At 42.0% G+C, this 25553-nt stretch overlaps 1 protein-coding gene across 1 annotated transcript in view; it reads left to right on the forward strand.

Moving 5' to 3' along the window:
* Window positions 1-820: 820 nt before the first annotated feature.
* The window catches only part of trk (trunk), a 190633-nt gene continuing 165900 nt past the window's right edge, over window positions 821-25553 (forward strand). Inside the window, exon 1 of the mRNA XM_083136799.1 lies at window positions 821-1448. The gene's annotated coding sequence lies outside the window, so the exon portion shown is untranslated. The remainder of the gene's footprint in view (window positions 1449-25553) is intronic.

Raw genomic sequence — 25553 nt, forward strand, 5'->3', positions numbered from 1 at the left:
AATAACAAATTTCTATGAATTACTTGGAACACTGTCCTGGTGGAAACGGGACGCACGGTCACCCTACCAAAGACGGCATTTTGCAGACTAACGAGGATCTGGCGTCTAGCATAATCCTCAAGTGTGATTTGTGTTGTCGTTTCGTCTCATCATCATTCATCCTCATCTTCGCGATAAGCCAAAAGTAGCAGAAAAATCTAAGTTAAATTAAACGAATCAGTCAGTCACATTTATAATAATGCAATTTATTTTTTTACCTTCAGTAAGTTGGCCACAAAATATAGGGATAATTTTGTCCTTCAGTTTCTGTCATTCCGACAAAATGAGTCAGGTAGTAACATTTCCTATTTTCCGTTTCTTACACCGAATATTTTTTGTTATTCCTTAACTAATGTTTCACTTTTCTTCTATCGAACACGCAAAGTGGTTGGACATGAAGACTACCAACCAGGAGGTTTTTCTAGAATGCCAGATAACAGCGGCGATGGAACTGGATCACGTGTTACCCAGCGAAAATCGCTTGACAGCTCTTTGCTCTTCAAAGGCTACAGCGCACATGGCTGAATTTAGAAGATATTTTTATATTTTGTAGTCAAATTGAGGCAACGGAGCTACATGGCTCCTATCAAAGTCTGTAGGTACGCCACTGTACACTACTGTGGGGGATGAGAGCTAATCTTTGATTGTCGCATCCTACCTTGAGAAGCGAAAGGAGAAGAGGCGAGTTGGAAACTTTTCCACGCGCAGGCTGGCAACACTGATCGACGTTGTATAAGTTGTCTGTTGAAGACTTCGTGCGGATCAGAACCCATCGTGGAGTCGCTAGGCGGCAACGACGTAAGGCGCTCTCTATCGGCGAAAACAAAACAACGTGACGATCGCACTCTGGTCTTGTTACGTGTGTTTTCATTTGACCCGTGCTAGAAGTCGAATCCATGGGACATGATCTTTCGAGACACCATAATGCAAGCATCGCAGCAGGATGTGAACCCAGGATGCCGTTGATTGTGTGACAAAAATTGTGATCCATCGCAACATCTGTCACCGCAAGGATTTGAACTAGGGACCCCATCATCACGAGGCGAACATTTTATAATTCGAAGCTGTCGCGAGGACATAAAAGTTATAAGTGACAAGATAGAAATTGAATTTGTGCCTTCGGTGACCTCTGGCTGTCGCCACCAGAGTGTAGCACAGTCGAAAAAAAAGTTTTAATGCGAAAATAATAAGTGATTTGCCAGACAAGAAAATTGTTTCCAGTGCGTAGCTGAAGATACATTTGGCAAATTTAGTGAAACTGCCGTTTTAAGAAACTGACCGCATTTCAATGTAGGAAACTTGGAATTGTTTTGCGGTCTCGCTTGTAAAACGCTGTTGTGACTAGTTTTGAGTGTAGTGTGCGTTGTGGTGTCTGCAAGATATTTTCTACCATTCGATCGTTGAGCAAGGTAAGTGTTATTTCTTAGTGTTAGCTTATCGTAGCATGTTTGAGGATGTAGCATAGGCAGAAAAACTATTATTAGAGATACGTTTTGTGTGGATGTGGCAGTCATATCTGAAACGTGTCTCCGTACTATCTGTCTTATTGTGTGAAGATAGGTAGATTGTACGCGGATTAACTGGCGTCTGCTAGAAACAGACGTGTTTGCTGTGTAAATTTTATTTCCCCGGGTATCATCTAGAGATCTATAACTGTGTGGCTTTGTAAATATATTTATCAAACTGTTCGTTGACAGTTGGAAAATGAACAGTATAGAATATAGACACACAGTTCGCTTTATCGTACAGTTTTCTCGGAAAAAATATTATTCGATGCGTTAAAGTTACATTCATCTATTCTAAACTGTTCCAAAAAGTGGAAGTAAGTACGTTATTAAAGCATGAGAACCAATGAATGAAAACTGCGTTGTACAAATTGCGTAAGTAGTTTACTGCTGGTGGAGAAGACACATGGGTGTCTCTTGTCCAGAGCTAGATTTCCTTTGATATTTTTCTCTCGGTGACCACATGCTTTAAAGTTAACATGTGTGCTAGAATGCCGGCCAGAAGACATGCACGTTATAGTGCTATGTCTGGACCTTCGTTAGAAATTGAACTCTAGAGGTTTCTTGCTGGTTTCGTCTCCACAATAGCAACACACAACGCGCTGACCGTTGTCTGACTGCATAGTTAGAAGAATTCGCCGACAGATCTTTTGAGTCTATCGATATCATAGTGCCGACTTTCTTGGCGGAATGGTTAACACAGCGCGCTATGACGCCAGGGGTCCCGGGTTCGTGTCCCGGCCTGGGCATGGCTGTTCTTTGTGAGTGTCCCTTCATCAATTTCATATCATCATGAATCCTCATTTTCGCGTCAAAAGTGGCAGAAAAGCGAAGTAATATGAACCAAATAAATCAACCAGTCAATCAATCGATATAGTGTGAGCTTACTCGATAACCTTGTAATCAGAGGTTCCAGATATCGATATCTGGGGGTTGGGAAAAGTAAATTAAAACAACAGTTGCCAAACTTTCTTCTTGTCTGTCCACCTTGGTTATTTTACGTCCTTTTCTACCACTTGGGCTTAATCGCTACGATGAGTACGAATGATGAACTGAAGACATGGGTGATGCAACAAGCTCAATTTATACATGGTTGCCTTATCTGGGGTTCGAACCTGGGATCTCTGGCGCTGACCACTCCGTCACGGAGACCACCGGAAGTACCAGTATGACAAAATACTTTCTTTCACCATCCAGCAATACGAGCCGAAAAACATAAAGGGCATCGATAGTACATGAATTTGAAGAGGTCACACACATGTGATTCTCTTGCGGTTTCACCAGCCGTAAGCTCCTGGGTTCGATGACCGATGGAGCACACTACAATGCTTCCACTCCCACTTGAAACGCTAAGAGTCCGGGTTTACTTGACCATGCATAAAATTCACTACTTTTGTATACTTTTCTTGGTTCGTAACAGCATCATTAGCTTCTTACGCTGTTCCTCGAAGGTGGCGGGCGCTTCTTACGCTGTTAGAACCCCGAGGTCCATCCAGAATAATCACTTCGCAGAAGTATCCCAATAGTAACGAGACTGAAGTTTGCCTGTTTTGAAAACAGTGTTGCACACTCAGGAAAGATACAGCGTTATTATGGGCTTTCTGAAACAGACGCTATAATTCCCACAATTTATTTATTTACTGATAGAACACTTTGACAACTTTGCGTCGTTTACTATCCCTTGAGGTCCTCCTCCGTGGCCGTGCCGTGTAAAACGTTGTGCTTTGGACACCGTCTGCGGGACGACATGGGTTCGAGTCTGCCTGGGTTCGTGGTTTCAGTCTCTGGGTTCTTGGCCTGTGTTTAGGGCCGGTGGCAACCCACCATCGTGAGGAAATTGGGGAACTACGAGTGAGTAGCGTAACCCGGTCTTGCCCATTACCGGTTGAAGATCTCCACACCTCTTGGTAGGATTATGGGAGGGGGACTGGCTGTCGGGAAATAGACCAAAGCCGTTCTAGGGCTGTCGAGTCAGGGGTTATTTTTTATTATTACCCCTTGAGAAATAATGTACGTGTCAGCCGTACGATTTTTCTTTATGCTAATGATTCCAGTAGTATTATAGATTGAATTGCTCCTGAGTGTAGAACCATACATGTCATTAACATTGATTTATTGATAAGGTTACATACAGGTAAGGAGATTTTCTACCTTCCCTACTCACTTCTGACACCCTTGTGTGTAACAAAGTAAGCTGTAATTTTATACTACGCGTCTGTAAACTACAACTAGACAATTCATAGGAAAAAATAACAATTTATTGATCAGCTCAAATGGCTGCTTGAATGAAATGCAAGAGTTCATATTTCTGCTTACACTTCTATAGTGCGCAGTGCTAGCAGTCGATGGGTCCCGGGTTCGATTCCGGGATTTCAGAGATTTTTTTAAAAAATTTGGTTTCAGACCGTAAATAGATATAACCGATGTTTGGAACAGATGATGAAAACTCTTTATAATATAGTCTCAACAGAGGTTGTTTTATGCAAAGACGTAGGCACGTCATTGGCGAAATTGCCAATGGTGGAATGGTTAGCAGATAGCGCTACGACGCCAGGGGTTCCGGGTTCGAATCCCGGCCTGGGCATGAATGTTTGTGAGTGCCCATTCATCAATTTCGTCATATCATCACTCATCCCCACCTTCGGAATTTTGCCAAAAGTGGCACAAAAGGCGAAGTAAATATAGCCATGGGCGAGGAAAGATTTTAGTGTGAATGAAAGAGAAGGAAACAACGGTGAAATTTGAAATATTTCCAGTGGGAGAATTCCAGCAATTTTATTTCGAATGTAGTGATTTTACTTGACCTTCAGGGGCTAAAAAATATGCAGAGTAGCGTATATGCCCACTCATTCCTCTTACAAATACCACCACTGACTTCTACGGAAGTTAGATGGGTAAGGAGTGTTAATTAACCCATAAGCGTCGCATCCTTGAAAGTAGACAGTCCCACTAAATACGAAAGAAAGTCATTGAAGCCTTGATTATTTCGATCCCCAAAGATTAGCAGCTCGTACTGCTTTTACGTCTCTTTTCTTCCACTTCTGGCTAGTCGCAACGATGATGATGAGTTTTGATAAGATGGAATTGATGAAACGATGTTTACAAAGAACACCCATGCTCAGGTTGCGAACTTTGCTGGCGATATCGAACGTCGACCACTTAACTTTTTCATCGAACGTCGGCCACTTAAATTTTTCATCGAACGTCGACCACTTAACTTTTTCATGGAACGTCGACCATTTAGCTTTTTCATCGAACGTCGACCACTTAACTTTTCATCGAACGTCGACCACTTAGGTTTTTCATCGAACGTCGACCACTTAACTTTTCATCGAACGTCGACCACTTAAGATTTTCATCGAACGTCGACCACTTAAATTTTTCATAGAACGTCGACCACTTAAATTTTTCATCGAACATCGACCACTTAACTTTCTCATCGAACATCGACCATTCAACTTGTTCATCGAATGTCGATCACTTAGCTTTTTCATCGAACGTCGACCACTTAACATTTTCGGCCACCAGGACGTTGCTAAACTGTAACACCGGCCGTTTATAGTTCGAGTCCCGACTGCAAAATACAATTACCTTTACCTAGAACATTTAGAAAGAAGTGCAGAAAAAAAGGGATATATGGAAAGGAATAGGAAAAAGGAAGATAAGTGTGTAGGCTCCCTTCGTGTGGAGCCGACCTTTGTGGCCGAGTGGTTAGGACAGCGCACTGCGACGTCAGGGGTTCCGGGTTCGAGTCCCGGCCTGGGTATGGGTGTTCTTTGTGTTCCTTTATCAATTTCATCATATCACTCATCATCATCTTCACGATTAGCCAAAACCGACAGAACAGCGAAGTAAAATAAACCAAATTAATCAATCAACATTTATATGAATATATTGCCCATGAAAGGGCCAATACCTACCATCGCGGCTCAAATCAAACAACAATGTTTTTCAGACTCTGTCCCCAATATTGTTCGTGCGACCGCTTTAATTGTACAGGGTCAACGAAGTTAGTACTAAGGTGTGTGTTTATACAGCGTATATTGATACACCTGTAGATTGAATTGTATCATCTGCAAATATGCTGTATAAAGATACAAACTGCCGGAGTACTAATTGAGGGGAGTATATAATCAAGATCTATGCGTGCCCACCTTCGGAGCGAAGTGGCTATCACAGCGCGCTACGACGCCAGAGGTCCCGCGGGTTCGAAACCCGGCCCGGGCATGTGTGTTCTTTGTGAGTGTCCTACCTTCTCTCTCTCTCTCTCTCTCTCTCTCTCTCTCTCTCTCTCTTTTCGGTTTCCCCTTCCTCCACTTTCTTTCTTTCTTTCATCTTTCCCCTTTCCTTTTTTTCTGGAAAGAGAAGAAAGTGAAAGAGAGAGAATTAGTCTCTCTCTTTTCTCTTTCTGTCAAAGAAGAGAGAGAAAGGAAGAGAAGGAGGGAGAGAGAGAGAGAGAGAGAGAGAGAGAGAGAAAGAAGGAAAGAGGGAAGGAAGAGAGAAGGAATATTTCTCTTTCTCTCTCTTGTTATTGAAGCTGTAAAGGGCAAAGAGTTTTTCATTTTCTCTCTCTCTCTCCTTCTTCTTCTACTTTCTTTCCTTCTGTCCTTTCTTTTCTCTCTTTCTCTTCTCCCCACCCTTCTTTCTCTCTCTTCTTCTTCTTTCTTTCCTCTGTCTTTCTTTTCTCTCTTTCTCTGTCTCTCTCTCTCTCTCTCTCTATGTCTCTCTCTTTTTCTCTCCCCCTTATCATCAGTCATCCTCAACGTCGCGATTAGCTAAAAGTTGCAGAAAAGCGCTAAATAATAAAAATTAAATCAAGATGTATCTGATAAACGCACCAGTTCGTTACAGCCTTCATTTATCTGTACAAATACGCGGCAAAACCTTTTAAACATGCGCATTGTCATTGGCGGAGCACACAATCACGCCATATCACGTGATTTACTAAACTAGGAGTTCATACACTGTGTAGTTTATACAGTAAGGATGGGCTTAGTTGCTTTACAGCGCGAAAGCAACCACTATTTAACTTGCATTGTGGACGGTTACGGAGTCCCAAGCGAACGTAACAAAGAATTTCCTGAACCACTCCGCCAACTTCCGTGTTGAGAGCCCAGCCACCGGCGTCACTAGATCAGGTGATATAAGACGTAGTTCTCCCCTCACAGGGTCAGCGGAAAGGGACTGGTGAATTCATCGACGAACAGGGAGCTGGACGTGAGCTGATTACATGTTGAAACGCTCGCTTTTGTTGTTTTCATTCTGAATAGCCGCTCTCCATGCTGGACCGTGCTTTCGCTTCGAGTGTTAGGGTAAACGCTGTGCAATCAGTGAGGAACGTTGCGCCTGCAGGAAAGTATTATTCCCCATCTACTGCAAAGAGGAAGTTGACGGTTTTGAGTGATGATTAATATTGGTTTGCTCTCCGTGCGGTCTAAAGCTTGACGTCCACTGAGACACCGGAAGCGCGGCAACCCTGCAAACTTCTAACCGGAAATTCCGCGCTTTTCCCTCTACTAGACGTTACACCTTTTGATTTCATAGGCGTGCGCACAGGGAAGCAAGCCCCCCCCCCCCCTTAATCATGGACGTCCGCAGATTTTTTCCCCACTATTACCACGATAATAGTGTTGCTCCCTGAAAAACCACTACTTCAATTTTAAATTATCGCATTCCAGCATCCCCATTACAATAATTAATGTAAATTACTATGTCTGAAATCGAATTATATGTGTGAAATACATACTTTTAAGTTGACATTCGTTTCCTAAGACGAGGTTTGGCCTCCTTGCCCCCTCCCCCCTTCCAAAAGTCCATGCCCCTATATTATTATTATATTTACACCTAGAAATTTGGTCTTGTCACCGTTAATAAACGGTATTATACTCTTAAAGAAAATGAAGTATTTTCAAGCCGATGAAAGTTCAAAGCAAGTACGGCGGGAAGGGAGTGAAAGGGGACAAACTTGCATTATTTCTTTCTGACGGTCAAGAGCACCTGCAGGGGGCACAGAGGGGCAATTGCCCCCTCGATTTGAAATTTTATCTGGTGTTGGCCTTGGGCGCCGATTCATCTAAATGAAATATATTGTAAAAGAATTTGAATTTTTTTGTGCCATATTAAATCAATATTGTTTTCAGTTTGCGAAAATTTGGATCTAAAAATTTTCTTGCTCGCTTCCCTCGCAGTTTCATTGTTATCTGTAATGGGTTTTAAATTACCAGAGAGAAGTAGGAAAAGGAGCTCACATATTTCAGAGACAAATTATATAATATTTGCTGTTGGTTTGTTATGGGCGTGTATTTAAACAATATGTTTCTATTAAATTGTATATTTACACGCACCCGCGTAGATGCAATAAACTAAAACAGTGAGATAAAATTAGGTTTTTCTTTCCTGACTGAACTTTCATCAATGCTTTTGCCCCCCTTAATCAGAGGATCTGCGTACGCCTGTGTTTGATTTCAATAGAAGCAGACTGCAGAAGTTCTGTTGCCAGATATTTCCGTGTTTCGCCGCGTCTCAGTGAGCATCAAGCTTAAGGTGCTGTGCTTTGGGCTCCGACTGCGGAACGGCATGGGTTCGAGTCCGCCTGGGTTCAGTCTCTGGGTTTTCGGCCTGTGCACAGGACCGGTCAATCACCATCGTGAGGAAATTGGGGAGCTACGAGTGAGTAGCGTAACGCGGTCTCGGAAATCTCCTACAACGGCTGGGGGTTCGACGTGCTGACCCCACGTCACCCCATTACCGGTTGAAAATCTCCACACCTCTAGGTAGGATTGTGGGAAGGAAACTGGCAGTCGGGAGATAGGGCAAGACCCTTCAAGGGCTGTAGAGCCAAGGGCTATGTTATGTTCATGTTATGATTGATATGGTTTATTTTACTTCGCTTTTCTGCCACTATTGGCTAACTGCGATTGATTGAATTGTTGTTTTATGTCCACTTTATGCACAGAAAGGCTAATCGGGACTGGACCTACAGTTTAAAGTGGGATCGAACCACTATGTGCCTCCACCGGGTATCGAACCCGGTACCCCTAGATTACAAGGCGAAGACGCTACCACTGCACCATCGGAGAGGCCCTATTGGCTAATTGCGAAGTAGTAATTAAGGAGTCCCGGGTTCGATACCCGGGTGCACATTGCGCAGCGGTTCGGATCCCACTTTGAACTGTAGGTCCAGTCCCTATTAGCCTACATGTGCATAAAGTGGACTTAAACATTCAAACGAAAGACTGTCCGAATTAAATAGGAGCGTTTATCCCTTATCTTGTTTTTCTCGTTTTCCTTCTTCCTTTCTCTCTCTCTCTTTCTCTTTCTTCTCTTCTCTCTTTTACACACGCTTCTCTCCATCTCGTTATTGTTTCTACAAGTCAGAAGTATCTGATACAATCTTGAGACGCAACCTGGCTCGTTCCAGTGCAGTACCCACTTCCACGCGACCTCTTTATAATTCTAGACCAATGGTTCATAACCTGTGTGCCACGGACCCCCAGTGGGCCTCCATGCCCCGAAGACTTTAAAGTTGAAAGATTTTATACTTCTCGCGAAAGTTGGAATAATGTAGACTTAAAAAAAACATAATTGTGTTCCTGTCCTTCTAGAGATAAAAACGTGGAAATAATTTTATAATTTTCATTAACATTAAAGGCTGTTTGTAAAACAAAACTTTTTAATATAAAATCCACTGTTATAAAACCCACATTTTAAGGTCGTCAAGCAACCAATACAAATTTATTATTATTATCATTATTACCATAAAATATAAATGCTGTAATGAATTGTTTTGCTTTAAATGCAATAAAAGGCCCTTGTTTAACAAATTTAAATAAATATTTGACCCATTTTCGAATTTCAGATATATTTACGTCATTGAAATCCTCAGTAATGAAAGATATGTACCGCAAAAATGCTTAATTCCGAGGGTAAATTTACAAGGTAGAAGTTGCTTTCCTGATTGCGCTTCAGAGCTGCCATGGACTTCCCCGTTTGGTTGATTGATCGATTTTGAATGCCGAATTTGGGAATCGAACGCAGGACCCCTGACGTTGACGTAGTGGTAAACTTGTAATCAAGGGTCCCCGTTCCCGGGTTCCAATCCCGACCTGGGAATGTGTTTTCTATGTGAGTTTCCCTTCACCAATTTCTTCATATCATCACGAATTATCATCGTCGTGATTAGCCAAAGGTGCAGAACAAGCGACGCTAATAAACAAGTAAAAATGAAGAGTGCCGTATGCGTATTTACAAACCCTATATTGCTGCAGAACCTCCATCGATACCTGACTTCTGATTGGCCGTCATTCCGAAAGTTTGTGCGTTTAACGCTAGAGGGCAGGGTTAAGATTTACATGGTAGATTTCAGAAATCCATCCCAACAAGATAAAAAAAACCTTTAAACGCAGGTTAATATTTGAGCACAATTTTTAAATTGATGTTTTGAAAGACAGAAAAAGCAAAGCTTTCAGAAAAATTATCTTCACTTTAAAAAAAACATTATCCGTCGTTACACACAGAAAACTAAATGCATTATATCAATTGATGCACCAAAGTGTGTTTTGTAGCTTCTTCAAAGAATCAGATTCACATTTGATGCATTTTGGTGCATGTTTGTGTGGTGAAAGAAACACCAAAGTGCATCATTTGATTCAAGTGAGAATTTTTATCTGTCGAGATGCACTTCAATGCATTAGTTGATGTTCCTTGATGCACCTTCCTGCATCTTTTTGGAGCGTTTGGTCTGAGCTAATGACTTTATGTAGCTCAGACGAAACGTTTAAGTGCATCATCAAAAAAAGATGCATTCTGGTGCATCAAAACGCATCAGCTGATGCATTAAAGTGCATCTCGACTTGAAAGAAATCCTCACTTGAATCAAATGATACACTTTGGTGTTTCTTTCAAGACATACAAAAATGCACCAAAATGCATCAAATGTGAATCTGATTCTTTGAAGAAGCTACAAAACACACTTTAGTGCATCTATCGATGCATTCTGGTGCATCAATCGATATGATGCATTTAGTTCCCTGAGTGTATGACGCCCCTCTTGTATATTTACTTTATCATGTCCATGGTTCATTATATAGAAATGCCATTTCAGTTGTATGATGAAATGCACTGTGTTTCCGCGAAAAGTCAATTCCATACCCACTCGTATTCAAACCCACACATCCTTAACTTCCGATCTCTTTTCAATATAATGCTATGTATGATACTATAGAATATTCTAAAATCATGTAAACTTTTTAAATCGTCTAATTTTTATTTAGAAGTACTTTTATTGCATAGGCATTTCTACTATATAGGGCATCGAACCATTACATTACCATTAAGATAATAAATAATAATAATAAATAATAATAATAATAATATATAATGTAGTAATCGCTTCACAGTCCTTTCAGAGATATTCAACATTATTATATTTCGATGGCTTCGTATTGATTTTTATCATCAGACAACGAATTGATATTACCCATATCCCTACGTGGTTGGAATCTTATATTTAACAGTAGGCCCAGTCTCCGTCAACCTATATGCGTGGAAAGTAGAACAAATTCTTGCTTCACCTACTACTGTGTGCATGCATGGTAAAAATAATTTTGCAAATACTATGTAATACGAATTGACATGTTTATCCGTAGGAGAGTAGAACAGGCTTCCTGTCTTCACCTAATAGGCATTTTAGGGGTGAAGAAAATGATTTTGTCTTCATTGCTGCAAAAAAAGTAGTGCAAGGTACGAGGTGTAGTCGCAAAGGCGCTTGGTTGGCCACACTGCTGGGTTGGTGTGAGGTTTTGCGACGTGTGCGCTACCTGTCGACCTCTTTGTGTAACCGAAAATTTTTCGAATAAACTTTACATGAATGTGAGGCGTTGATGATTCTTAATATGTAATACTGTAAAGAGCTTGTAAAAACAGAGAAACAAAAGGAAAGTTTACAGTGGGGAGAAAAGGGAACTGCGAATTGTCCTGTAACATAAATCACGTTCACCAGTGACGTGCTCAAGGAAAGGGTGGGTCATAACCCCCAACTGTGGCAAAGTATTCCAAAAAAAGAACGCCAAAGGCAGGAAAAGATAGCAAAATGAGGACTAACTACTAAACAAAGTGCCTCCCCGATGGCGTAGTGGTAACGTCGTCGGGTTATAATCAAGGTGTCCAGGATTCAATACCCGGTGGAGGCACATATCGGTTCGGATCCCACTTTAAACGGTAGGTCCAGTCCCGATTAGCCTTACTGTGCATAAAGTTGACTTAAAACACAAACTCAATACTAAACAAAGTGTACGTACCCCACCCCATTTCGAAAATCCTGCGCACGCCACTGACGTTCACTGCTGGAAAGTAAAAATACAGTTACTGTGTTGTGTGGGAATTTAAACATAACTTGCTTAAATGAACGGCGTCTTGTGTAATCTAATGCGTGTAGAATACAATATAACAGATATTAACGAAAATAAAATGGTTATTATAATGTAGCGGATGGTGTCGAGACAAGTCGAATCGAGACGAGAACGGGACGAGAGTTGGTGAAACCGAAATGAGACGAGAGTTAGTGTCCGTAAGCTATAAATTATATTTTTTTGAAAACCAAAGTTATTTTACTTCAGACATGTGTATCTGATATACATATGTCATGTCCTTTTCATCACAATTGGAATGTTAATCCAATCAGTCCAGCATTCTTCCATACATTCAGGATATCATATTCCATATTTAAAGTGTCCGTAGCGTCGAAACGAGGCGTGAAAAAGAAGTGTCGGTTTTGTAAAGGTTTTTCTTGTTCCCGACAAGCTTCAAAGATTCTGGTCTTGCTCTCTGTATCTTACCATGATATTTATTGATATTGGTACGAGCCCTTCGGCTGTGCGTATCTTACAATATTGTTACATAAACACCCCGACCTTAAACATGCACCCCATTTATCATACATTCAGAAACATTTATAAACAGAAACATTTGGAAAATAATTACATACTATGTACATATATAAATAGCAATGTGGTCCTCTTCTTACATTTGAGATTGTTCATTTTCACAACACTACATTACACTCTCCACTTATGCTTGAGCCCCTGCTGTTCCGTACCCTTCACTTTCACTGACTCCTTGCAGCATTTTCCTGCGCTCCCTCCAAACTGCATGTAAATAGGAGCCCAGGGCTTTGATATTTCCATTCGTTATACCACTCCTCTCCTCCCTACATATAGCCTGGATGGTCTGCTCAATGCTGTCCCTTGCACTGTCCCCCCCATTTGCGTTGTCTGAGGGGTGCCGACCAAACACCTCGTATAGGATGTGAGCCCTCGTCTCCTCTTCGCCGCATAACGTGCAGATGGCACGACCGTCCGGCCCCTTGAGTTTGTGTTGCTTCCACCCCCTAGCAGGAACCAGGCGAATCCACGTCTTTGCTGGTACGTACACGTATCAATGTATCGTTTTCTCCCCCATTCCACCCACATCCCTGGCGGTTGTGCGGCGACGAGCGTTACCTTCTCCCTACATTCTGCCATGATGTCTTGCCTGCTACCGTCCACCAACCTCTCCCTTATGATTTGCAACATCCCAGTTTCGCACCTCCCGCCCCTCACCTCTTCCCACAGTTCCCCCAGACCCATTCTGTACAAGTCGTCCTTAATCCCACTTGCCCAGTGGCGTGCGAACCTTTCCTCAATCTGAACTCGCAGACACTGTTGTTTCAGGGAGTCTCCGGCCCCTTGTTCCAGCTTCATCCAGTACTTGAAGCATCTCATCCTCACTTCGACATCCTCCCTATGTTTTCCCATATCCCTCAGGACGCCACACGTGCTTGCACTCGTGCTGGTTCCCAGTATTTGTTTTAAAAACCGCGCTTGTATCTGATTCGCTACTCGCCCCCCTACCCTCCCCCATAGTTCCGCGCCGTAGAATAGGGTTGCTTTCACCGTTGCTTCATAAATTTGGTCCAGCAATCTCACACCTTGTATATATGGTTTAGTTTATTTATAATAACTATTAATTAATTCATTCATTTTCGTATGTAATTATTACTGAAACAGCGACGCGCCTGGTTTGAATAAATTCACATCGCATTTCTTCTTCTTTGGCTAATCGCGACGATGAGGATGAATTCGCTATTGGGACTGATACTAATGAGTCGTATGAATAAGACTGAGTAGAGGGAGATTATTTCCATAACATCTTTGGCTGTTATGCATTTGAAGCTTCGGAACGAGTCACAACTCTCGAAGCAGCCAATCAACGAAGCGAGCCACTGACGTCATCTCAACCCAGAACCTATCGCTAAGCCCCGTGCTCAGGTTCTACACGCCCACTAGGCTCGCTAGACAGACTCGCGTGGTTGTTCCGAAAGTAATTCGACTCTACCTACTCAATTTTTGCAGCATTTCGTATCAATAAAGATGTTATTCAAATACACACCACTCCAGTGCAAACTTATTGATATATGGGTCTGCCTGAGACGTAGCGGTAACGACGCTGCCTTGTACGCAAAGGGTACCGAGTTCCAATCCTCAATGGAGGCAGATTGCACGGTGGTTGTGTTCCCATTTCAAACTGTAGGTCTAGTCCCGATTAACCTGAGTATGAATAATGTAGAGTACCTGTTGGCAGATACTGAGCAGTTGGATTCTGCATCTTACTGTCTCCGTACTGCCCTTCTTTAGTTTCTCACTGTCTACACTTAGGTTCATCTTTGCCAAAAGTGGTAGAAAAGCGATGCTGAATGACAACAACTCCCTCCCTCCCCTTGGAGAAGCCCTTTCTTCCCCTTTCCTCTACCCTCAGGGATTTCTTTTCTTTTCCAATCTTCTTAGTTGCTCTTAGAATCTTTGTGCCCCTCCTTCTCTCCTCTGCATTTCTTCACTTAGTTTCACAGTCTCTTCTCCCCCCTCTCTCAACACCTCAACACATGGCGCTATGACGCCAGGAATCCCGGGTTCGATACCCGGTGGAGGCACATAGTGGTCCGGATCCCATTTTAAACTGTAGCTCCAGTTCCGATTAGCCTTAATGTGCATAAAGTGGACTTAAAACATTTAGATTATTTATTTCTTTCTTCTCCATATAGAGAAAGAACCAAACTTCGTGACGGAATGGTTAGCAAAGTGCGCTACCTCGCAAAGGTTTCGGGTTTGAATCCCAGCCTAGTCATGGTCTCTCTCTCTCTCTCTCTCTCTCTCTCTCTCTCTCTCCCTCTCTCTTTCCCTCTCTCTTTCCCTCTCTTTCCCCCTCTCTCCCTCTCTCTCCCTCTCTCCCTCTCCCTCCCTCCCTCTCTCCCTCCCAGTCTCTCTCTTTCTCTCTCTCTCTCCTTCTCCTCTCTCCCTCTCCTCTCTCCCTCCCTCTTCCTCCCTCCCCCCTCTCTCTCCCACATTCTCTCTCCCCTTCCTTCCCCCTACATTCTCTCTCACTCTATCCTTACTTTCTCTAGTACTCTCTGTCCCTTTCTTTGTCATTTTCCCCTTAACCTTTTTCCCCTACAGTTATACATGCACACGTGAATTTATGCATGTACCGGGTGTCCATAATTAAAGTAACCCAACTCGGAGCCCTCTGTAGCCTGTTTGAGGCATCGAAGAACTCTGAAATTTGATGAATCCACTATGCAGACCATGGGTAATAGGGTGGCGATAAAAAAAAATAGTTCAAATTTTCGCCACCAGGTTGAAATGTGGCGCTGTAATAATGAATATTGAAAAACATAAGTCAGGTGTACAAGTCTTTAAATCAGAAACAAGAGGCCCTATCCGCCACTGCAACAGCCACTTCGGTGACAACTTCTTCTGCAATCGGCCGGCGGCCCCCGTCCTGCTGCAACACCCGATCTCCAGTCTCTTCAAATTTCTTCATCATCTTTCTTAACCCTTGGGACCCTTTCGAAGTCCTTTCGCATGACGATAACCTCGCAGGCAGCTGCACTATTACTACCGTTCTGATAAAACAACTTCACCAGCAATCACTTCCGAACTCTTGTTCAGCACTCACGTTAAGTGATTTAGCTGAGTTATTAATTAGAAAGACATTTGTTAGTGGCTGAAAGTTGCGAGAAAATAATCTCTCGTTTTATTGCAAGATTGCAAGGTAAAGGCAAATCCATAACCAATTGGAGCAGTTTACGTCATTATTACAACCCATCATGGAAGTACAGCGCCACATTTCAACCTGGTGGCGGAAAATTGAACTATTCACGAAATTTCAGAGTTCTGCGATGCCTCAAACAGGCTACAGAGGGCTCTGAGTTGGGTAGTATTAATTATGGAAAAATGAGAGGAGCTTTCTTCATACTATTGATCACCACTCGGCTATCATTGAAGCGTCTGCTAATTTTTATTTATGCGCTCCAACCCATGGCATAACCAGGCTTCGCACCTGGGGCCTCTGGCTTCTTATAGTGGCCACTCCTGGCTGACTCTTCTCGTCTGAGAACCATCCCCAATGATTCATGGCGCCATTCTACTGGAGAACGTTTTATAAATACCTTGGAACTGTTAAGAGATAAGGGAAGAGGCTAAGCAGAGAGATTGCATGTCTAAGATAAATATATCAGGACTTAGGTTGTGAGTGCTCAAATGCACCGAGTGCTGCAGACAGTAGCAATCCATTCAGAAGACTCCAACTTTGTCCATTTTGACTCTTCCTTAGCTCCCGCTTCACGAAATGTTCCAAGGAGCACTTTTAGCTCCAGACATTTTAGTTTCAGATTACGAATGGTCACGAAGTCTGGATGACGGATATCCAGATTATCGGAATATTCAGATAGTTTGGATAATTTGCAGTCTCCATAAACGCATGGATTTTGAAGAAATCTGTCGTTCAGATTATTTCTTGAATAGTTGTTTCAAAGATATCCTTCGCCTATGTTCGCCTAGTACAGTCGTTCCAATATATATATATATATATATATATATATATATATATATATATATTGTAATTCTCTGATTGTAAGCTATGATTGTTTTTCATTAGCATGCAATATTACTTGGTTTGATGGATTGATTGATTAGATTAATTTATTTCGCTTTTCTGCCACTTTTGGCTAGTCGTGAAGATGAGGATGATATGATGAAATTGAAGGGATATTCACAAAGAACACCCATGCCCACGCCGAGATTCGAATCCGGGCCGCCTGGCGTCGTAACGCGTTATGATAACCACTCCGCCACGGACGTTAATGTTAATTGGACATTATCCATTGCCTACTGCTTTCAACTATACCTATTCTAACACTATGTTACGAGATAGAATCTGTTCTCTCGTGCTCACCTGAAAATGAGCTGAGTGCCCTGTCGTGATTGATTGATTGAATTAAAATTGAGTGCGTCGGTATGCGTGGCCATTTTGCACTCTTCAATATTCACCATTCAACAACAATATGCCCAATGCGTAAAACAACATTACAAACACGACACATCAGAGGGTCCAGCCCTTGCTGCAAGTCACCATTGGTTAGATGGCTGTGTCCAATACGCAGTCGGGTAAGAAGAAGTTCTTCTCGACACGAGCGACGGGACGAGTAACGCCATGCTTGTATGCTGGGCTTAATAGCGTGAAGGTTGTTCACCGTGATAATCCCCTCGCCTTGTAATCACGATGTCCCGGGTTCGGTAAACGGTAGAGGTACATAGTGGTTCGGATCCCAATTTAAACTGTAAGTTAAAACAACAATTCAAACAAACAAACCATCCTTAATATTTCATTCTTGTATATTTGTGTCACTTCGCGTTGCTTTCCTGACATTTTGGCTAACCCCAACGATGATTATGTGAAATATATTAATGGATTGCTCACTAAGGAAACTCATTTATGGATATTCTATCTTAAAACTAAGAAGTTAATATAAATCAATAACAGGAAATACAAATTGAGGTTACCTCTCGATATCAACAAGGTGTCAACACTTCACACGTAAACTATCAAGATAAGCCTTGGCTTTAGCCTATCAGATTTAGTGTGTTTCGTGGAAATTGTACTTGGGAAATCACAAAGCTAAAAATCTTTACATACACAGAGTTTATATGCATACACGCGTGAACCCGACACGTAGAACGCCGTAAAAACTTTACATGAACAAGTGCGTCTATCTTAAGTACCTAAATTCTCTTCAAGCAAGGACACGTATGACAAGATTATATCTTGGCTTCATCTCTTTACAAGAGTGCAGAAATGGTGATAAAAATGTTTTTGTTGTTATACGTGTATATAAATATATAATTGATTAAACTATACGTTCTCCCCTCTCTCCTATTTGCGCTATGTTCTATTTTCTGTCTCTCATATCCATGTCACGTGTCTGTATCGATCTTTTCCAATTCTCTCTTTGTTCTCCTTCTGTACCCTGTAGCATATTTCTCTGGAGCAAGCGAACGAAAACAAGTCTCTGCGCAAGTAGTGACGCGGCCAATGAACACGTGAGAGGAAATGGGATTGCGTGGAGGGGAAGCGACTGCAGCTACTAGCCTTTTACAGCAACGTGTACGGTTTTTCTCTGCCAACTCGATCCCCCCTTCCTTTCTCTGCCTCTATACGAGGTCCTGCTTCACACATAGAATTCTGTCTCTCTCTCTCTACCGACTTCCGTGGCTGAGTCTTTAGCATAGCGCGCTTCGACGCCAGGGACAGAGGATTCGAATCCTGGCCGAGGTTTTCGTGTTGTGAGTGATAAATGTTGGTGAGATGAGATGAGATCGGTGACAAACATATAGAGACGTCACAACAAAGGGCCGCACATGTTATTATACTGGCTGTGAGACGCCAGAGCCACGCTACGTGGAAGGGAGGTTAGCATTTGTGTCTTTGGAAAGGGTCACTCCCGGAAAGAGGATAAATAAGAAGATTAAGTGGCGTATTCTGAGTCCCAGATATGGGCTATCTCACTATATCACGTGGTCCTAGGCTATCAATAGAAATAAATCAGGTTGCCAACTCATAAGAAATCAGGTTGCCAACCCATAGGAAACCAGGTTGCCAACTCATAGGAAATCAGGTTGCCAACTCATTGGAAATCATGTTGCCAACTCATAGGAAATCAGATTGCCAATTCATAGGAAATCAGGTTGCCAACTCATAGGAAATCAGGTTGCCAACTCATAAGAAATCAGGTTGCCAACTCATAAGAAATCAGGTTGCCAACTCATAGGAAATCAGGTTGCCAACTCATAGGAAATCAGGTTGCCAACTTATAAGAAATCAGATTGCCAATTCATAGGAAATCAGGTTGCCAACTCATAAGAAATCAGGTTGCCAACTCATAGGAAACCAGGTTGCCAACTCATAGGAAATCAGGTTGCCAACTCATAGGAAATCAGTTTGCCAACTCATAAGAAATTAGATTGCCAACTCATAAGAATTCAAATTGCCAACTCCAGAATCAGCATCATCATCATCTCACTGATGTGAATAATATTGTTTACAATTTCTGATAGATTTTTCTCCTGTATTTTATTCTCTAGACTTCAGGCTTCGCAGGTAGTCTAGGTAGGCCAGAATATATGCTCCTGAGAAGATTGTATAGGCAATTTCATATCTTTTACTATACATTAGTAGACGCAGTTTTCAACCTCACTTCCACGTTGAACACCCTGGACTGTACTTTGTAGACTCACGAGGCTTTGGCGTCTGGACCTGCGGCCAGTGTAATCCTCGTAGGGTTAGGTGTGTGTTGTCCTGTATTTTGCCATTATGTGTACTGAGTGCCCTTTTACAACCTCAGCTTCTGACCCCAGTAAGTATATTTTAGTCCTCTTGACATTACAGTTATGTTACAAGTGAAATCGCGGTATCTCCCGGCGCAGGACCCGCCTTTCTGCCAGTGACCCTCTGTTGCCGCATTTACCTACGAAGGAACTTGCTGTCAAACAGCCAATTAGACCTGCCGCTGCCCGCCTCTTTGGACAAAAAGCGGCAACCTTTCTAACCGTCCTCTCCGAAGCAGCCATTAGGGAAACAGGATTTTGTCAAAATAACAGTTCTGCGCTGTGATTGGACACCGGTTCCTGTAGTTATGGTAATGGGGTGCAGTCCACTAGCGCACAAAAATGTGAAAGTGTGCGCTCGTGGAATATGAAAGGTGCCACAAGCGCACAACATCCAATGCTGCGTTGCCACATCTATGATTGTGTAATGGCTAGGTTAGGTTAGGTTAGCTTCGACCATGTCTCTGGGGTCTACTGTTGTCTCCCTCTTTCTGCAGAGATACATTGCCCGTCTTACGAGGCCAAATTATTTATGAGATAGTGAGATTATTAAATGGAATAGGGTGTTATGAATATAGCCATTCACATAATATATGATACATAATATCTTTAACTTATAAGGACCCATAATATCTTTAACTTATAAGGACCCAGCCGGATCCCTTGAAAGGCAAAAACAGTTGACACAACGTGGCAACATCGCAATGGATTTTGTGCGCTCGTGGTATACTTTTTTAACCACACGCAGCCTTTTTCTTGTGCGCTCCCGGCCTACGGCCGTGTAATGTGACGGGTGAAAATAGTCTAAGTGCTGACGCACCCAAAATTTCAGATTTAATCAATCAATTAATTATACTATACGATGGGTAAGATGGTGAGTTAGGGTTGCAGTATCAGTCTTATGTTGACAAGTTGGAAAACTGACTTAAATGACAAAACTATACATATTACTAGTTTCTTATCGTTCAGAAGGCCCCTGCCGTCCACATTAATCGACTTAGGAAGAAAATCACACCTGAATACGCATACTTTTTGCCACACGGATTCAACTGGAGTGTTGCCAGAACGCTACCTTCAAGGTATAAAGCGTAATTGCTAATCCGGTGCCACAGGTGCAGCTCCAACAATTCCTCTCTCCGTCGTTGCTCCTTTTGGGTGAGACCGCGTGGGCGACGCACCTTAGCGCTCTTTTGGCGACAAGCGACACGCACGTCACGTGGGCCACAACGGGGCGATAATAGATGTTCTTGAAAGTTCCCTTTTCCGCTTCCTGCGGCCGTCCGGCCCACACGCCCATCGCGGCCCAAAAAGCCCATAGAGAAGCCCACAGAGGAGTTTTTGCCCTGTGTCGGAGGTCGCCAACCTCGGCGATCTGCAGTGGTCCAGACTTTGAATGGTCGAGCTTCGAATCTTACTGAATGCGGGCAGTTAGAAGTTGACAGCGAATTAGCCAACTTCTGTAATCATTATTCGAATGTAAGTTAACAACAATCATGTTTCAGGTGTCATATAACAAGTAACGGGGTTGCATTTCTCCGTGTTTCCAGGTTTGAGTCCTGGGAAAAGTATGAATGTGTTTTTGTGCACGTTCTCATGTTGATTGTTTTAAGTCCACTTAATGCACAGAAAGGCTAATCTGATTTGGATAGTGGGATCCGAACCACTGTGCCATTTGCCTCCACCGGGTATCGAACCCAGGATCCCTTGATTACAAGGCGGCGACGTTACCATTACGCCATCGGAGAGGCCACATTGTCATATCGTCTGTTGTAATCAGTGTGGTATATCAAAAATGTCCAGTGCCCCACCGCCGCTCACCCTACTGGAAACTACAGTAACAACAACTAAATTTAGGCCTCCCCGATGGCGCAGTGGTCGCGTCGCCGCCTTGCAATCACGGGGTCCGGGGTTCGATACTCGGTGGAGGCACATAGTAGTTCGGATCCCACTTGAAACTGTAGATCCAGTCCCGATTAGCCTTACTGTGCATAAAGTGAACATAAAACACCAACTCAAACTCAAAACAACTGAATTATAGATACAGTAAAACCTCGTTAATCCGGAGTAATGTGGGGATAAGTTGACGGGTTTTTGTTTGAGATACCTTCGACGGTATACATTGAAAGTTGTTGTATTACAACCTTAAATAATAACCCGTGACGCAACAGCCAATTAAGGCCCGGGATTACCGACCTCACTCCCCCCACCTGATTCTACCCTCACTCATGGTGAGATCATCCAACAAGGTTCCGGGTGACGTATGGTCAGCACGACGAACCGACAGTTGCTATAGGCTTTCATGACCGGGTTACGCTACTCATTCGCAGCTCCCCAATTTCCTCACGATGGTGTGTGGCCACTAGGGATGGACGATATCGCGATATATCGTAAAAAATATCGTCACGGACGATACGATATTTTTTCCGAATCGTGATTTAATATCTTGAGCAACTCTCTTTTTCAGGTATTGAGGTAACTGTAACGTTGAAAATTGGTATAAGAGGAGGAGTTAAATTTCACAACCTTGTTTCGATTTCTTTGCCTGTCCTTAATGGAACGGAAAGATTGAATTGTCTGCCTTTAATAGGCTTTATAGCATCCTCTTGTTGTTGGGTGTTTAGTGTAGAGTATCTTTACTTTGTCAGATGATTCACTTACGGCATATTTTGCTCTGTTTTTCCTTTCTTTAGGTCATCTTTGCTTTGCTGAATTCTGTATTTAGAGCATCCTCATTTCGTTGTATGCTGCATTTGGCACACCTTAGCTGTATTTAGGATATCTTTGCTCTAGCGGATACTACATATAGATCATTTTCATTGTTGGATTATGCATTTAGATCATGTTCACTTGTTGAATTATGCATTTTGATCATTTTCACTTACTGGATTATGCATTTAGATAATTTTCTCTTGTTGGTATGAATTTAGATCATTTTCACTTACTGCATTATGCATTTAGATTATTTTCACTTGTTGGATTATGCATTTGGATTATTTTTACTTATTGGATTATGCATTTAGATAATTTTCACTTACTGCATTATGCATTTAGATCATTTTCACTTGTTGGATTATGCATTTATATCATTTTCACTTGTTGGATTATGCATTTAGATCATGTTCACTTGTTGAATTATGCATTTTGATCATTTTCACTTACTGGATTATGCATTTAGATAATTTTCTCTTGTTGGTATGAATTTAGATCATTTTCACTTACTGCATTATGCATTTAGATTATTTTCACTTGTTGGATTATGCATTTGGATTATTTTTACTTATTGGATTATGCATTTAGATAATTTTCACTTACTGCATTATGCATTTAGATCATTTTCACTTGTTGGATTATGCATTTATATCATTTTCACTTGTTGGATTATGCATTTAGATCATATTTACTTATGCATTTAGATCATTTTCACTTGTTGGATTCAGGGCCTCCCCGATGGCGCAGTGGTAGCGTCGTCGCCTTGTAATCAAGGAATTCCGGGTTCGATACCCGGTGGAGGCACATAGTGGTTCGGATCCCACTTTAAACTGTAGGTCCAGTCCCGATTAGCCTTACTGTGCATAAAGTGGACTTAAAACACCAAATCAAAGAAAGAAACTTGTTGGATTCTGTATTTAGGTCATTTTCACTTACTGTATTATTCATTTAGTTTATTTTTACTTGTTGGATTATGCATTTAGATCATTTTCACTTGTTGGATGCTGCATTTAGATCATTTTCACTTATCGGATTATGCATTTATATCATTTTCACTTGTTGGATTCTGTATTTAGATAATTTTCACTTACTGGATTATGCATTAAGATCATTTTTATTTGTTGGATTATGCATTTAGATCATTTTCACTTTTGGATTATGCATTTAGATAATTTTTACTTATTGCATTATGCATTTAGATCATTTGCACTTATTGTATTATGCATTTAGATCATTTTCACTTATTGTATTATGCATTTAGATCATTTTCACTTATTGTATTATGCATTTAGATCGTTTTCACTTATTGGATTATGCATTTAGATCATTTTTACTTGTTGTATTCTGCATTGAGAACATTCTCACATTGAGGATTGTTGCTTTCAGGGCATTTTCACTGTGATTTCATTTATATCATCTTTGATTTGCTGGGTTCTGTTTTTAGGATATCTTCACTTCAATGGATGTTCCATTTAGGACACCTTCGCTCTATATGATACTGCAGTTATGTCATCTTCGGATTCTGCATTTCGACCATTTTCCCTTTGCTAAATTCCATATTTAGGGCATCTTAACCTTATTAGATGCTGGATTTACGGCATCTTTACATTGATACTTGCTGCATTTAGAACATCTTCATATGGATGGTTTAGTGCATTTTCACATTGTTTGCTGTATTCGTTTCGCTGCATTCTGTAATTAGGGCATCTTCACTTCCTTCTATGCTGCATTTTGAACGTCTTTCCTCTATTTGATGTGTCATTTATGGCATCTTCACCTTGTTCAGTGCGGCCATAAGAGGGTGGGGGGCGAGGGGGGCAGTTGCCCTCGCACTATGCTAAACCTTATCTTCAAATGGAAATATACTGTCTTTGCCCCCCAGTTTTCGCACCTTGCTCCCCTGGTTTTGGAACACAATCGCGCCGCCACTGGCATTGTTGGTAGGCCAAGTTTGGATTTAACCGAAGTAATGCACACAGATTCTAATATGCTAAATATTAAAAGCTGGATAGAGTATTGGCCAGTAAGCCACGGTCTTGTCCTCTGTCATTTGAAGACTCGAAGGACCTCGTCTCGATTTTAATGGTGATCTCGTTCTTGGTAGCATCCGTACTTTTTCCACCTCTAGGTTAATCGCGACGATCAGATTGATGCGACCAACACACATCCATGCCCAACCCAGACTCTGAACCCTTGGCGATAACCACTCCGCTACAAAGAGCGGTATCTTTTTTTCTCGTGTCTTTACGAGGCGTACATCAAGCAAAGCCAAAACTCAATGGTACGAGGGCGTTAAACATGGACATTTGACCATCACGAACGCACTAAGCAAGTTCCTTTGTATTTAATGGTTGTAGGTTGGTCGAAGGGGCAGGCTGAGAAACAAAGAACTAATATTTCTTTCCCAAACATGGTTCCTCTTGTGTTTTGCAAATGATGTCTGCACTCTGTTCAAATTAGAACTTAGCTTCCACGCTAAAGCAGGTGATTGGGGCGGGGAGAGAAAGTTCAACGCTCTCTGCAGCTGTCTGTTAGCATATCGTGCTTGAAATATAAAAGTTCTCTGTTCGAATCTCAGGTGTGATTAGGAAGGATGGTCATTTTATTAACATCGTATAATTCAGGCCCATAATTCAGTGACGGTGCCAGAGTGGGGACAAGGGGATGACACCCCCCCCCCCTCGTTGATCAGTCCACCAGCAAACACGACAAACAAATGTTTGTATGCTATTTAGCAGGAGCGTATATTCGAGGCTAGCAAAGCGATCTGCAGAGCCTGAAGTCTAGAGAATAAAATACAGGAGGAAAATCGATCAGAAATTGAAGATAAAATTATTCGTATCAGTGAAATGATGATGGTGATTCTGGAGTTGGCAACCTGATTTCTTGTGAGTTGGCAAACTGATTTCTTGTGAGTTGGCAACCTGATTTCCTATAAGTTGGCAACCTGATTTCTTATGAGTTAGCAACCTGATTCATTAGGAGTTGGTAAATTTATTTCTATTCATAGCCTAGGACCACGTGACATAGTGAGATAGCCAAAGATCTTGGACTCAGAATACGCCACTGCTATTTAGGTTACATTCAGTGTGACTGCACAGAAAATATTTCACCCCGTCTGCCACCACGCTGTTATTTTTTTGGCACCATCTAACTCACTAACTCTCTAGCCTTCTTAAACCCGAAGGTTTATGGCTGCAGCAACTTTTCATCTGTCCCTATCCTGGGCAAGATCAATCCAATCTTTTCTATCCATACCAGGGCCTCCCCGTAGCGTAATCAAGGGGTCCCCGGTTCGATTCCCGGCGGAAGCAAATAATGGTTCGGATTCTACTTAAACTGTAGGTCCAGTACTGATTAGCCTTACTGTGAATAAAGTGGACTTAAACACTAAATCAATAAATCCATTTTCAATCTTTACTGATTTCCTTTAGGTCCATCTCAACGTTGTCCCTCCACCTTCGTCTTGGCCTTCCTACAGGTCTCTTACCATCAGGTTTCCCAACAAGAATCCTGTAAACTCTTCTTTCCTCTCTCATTCGTGACACATGGCCAGCCACCATCTGGCACCCATCACTGCCACAATTACTGTCAATCTAAAAAC

This window comes from Lepisma saccharinum, chromosome 15 (genome assembly GCF_977018435.1).
Source record: "Lepisma saccharinum chromosome 15, izLepSacc3.1, whole genome shotgun sequence".
NCBI lineage: Eukaryota > Metazoa > Arthropoda > Insecta > Zygentoma > Lepismatidae > Lepisma > Lepisma saccharinum.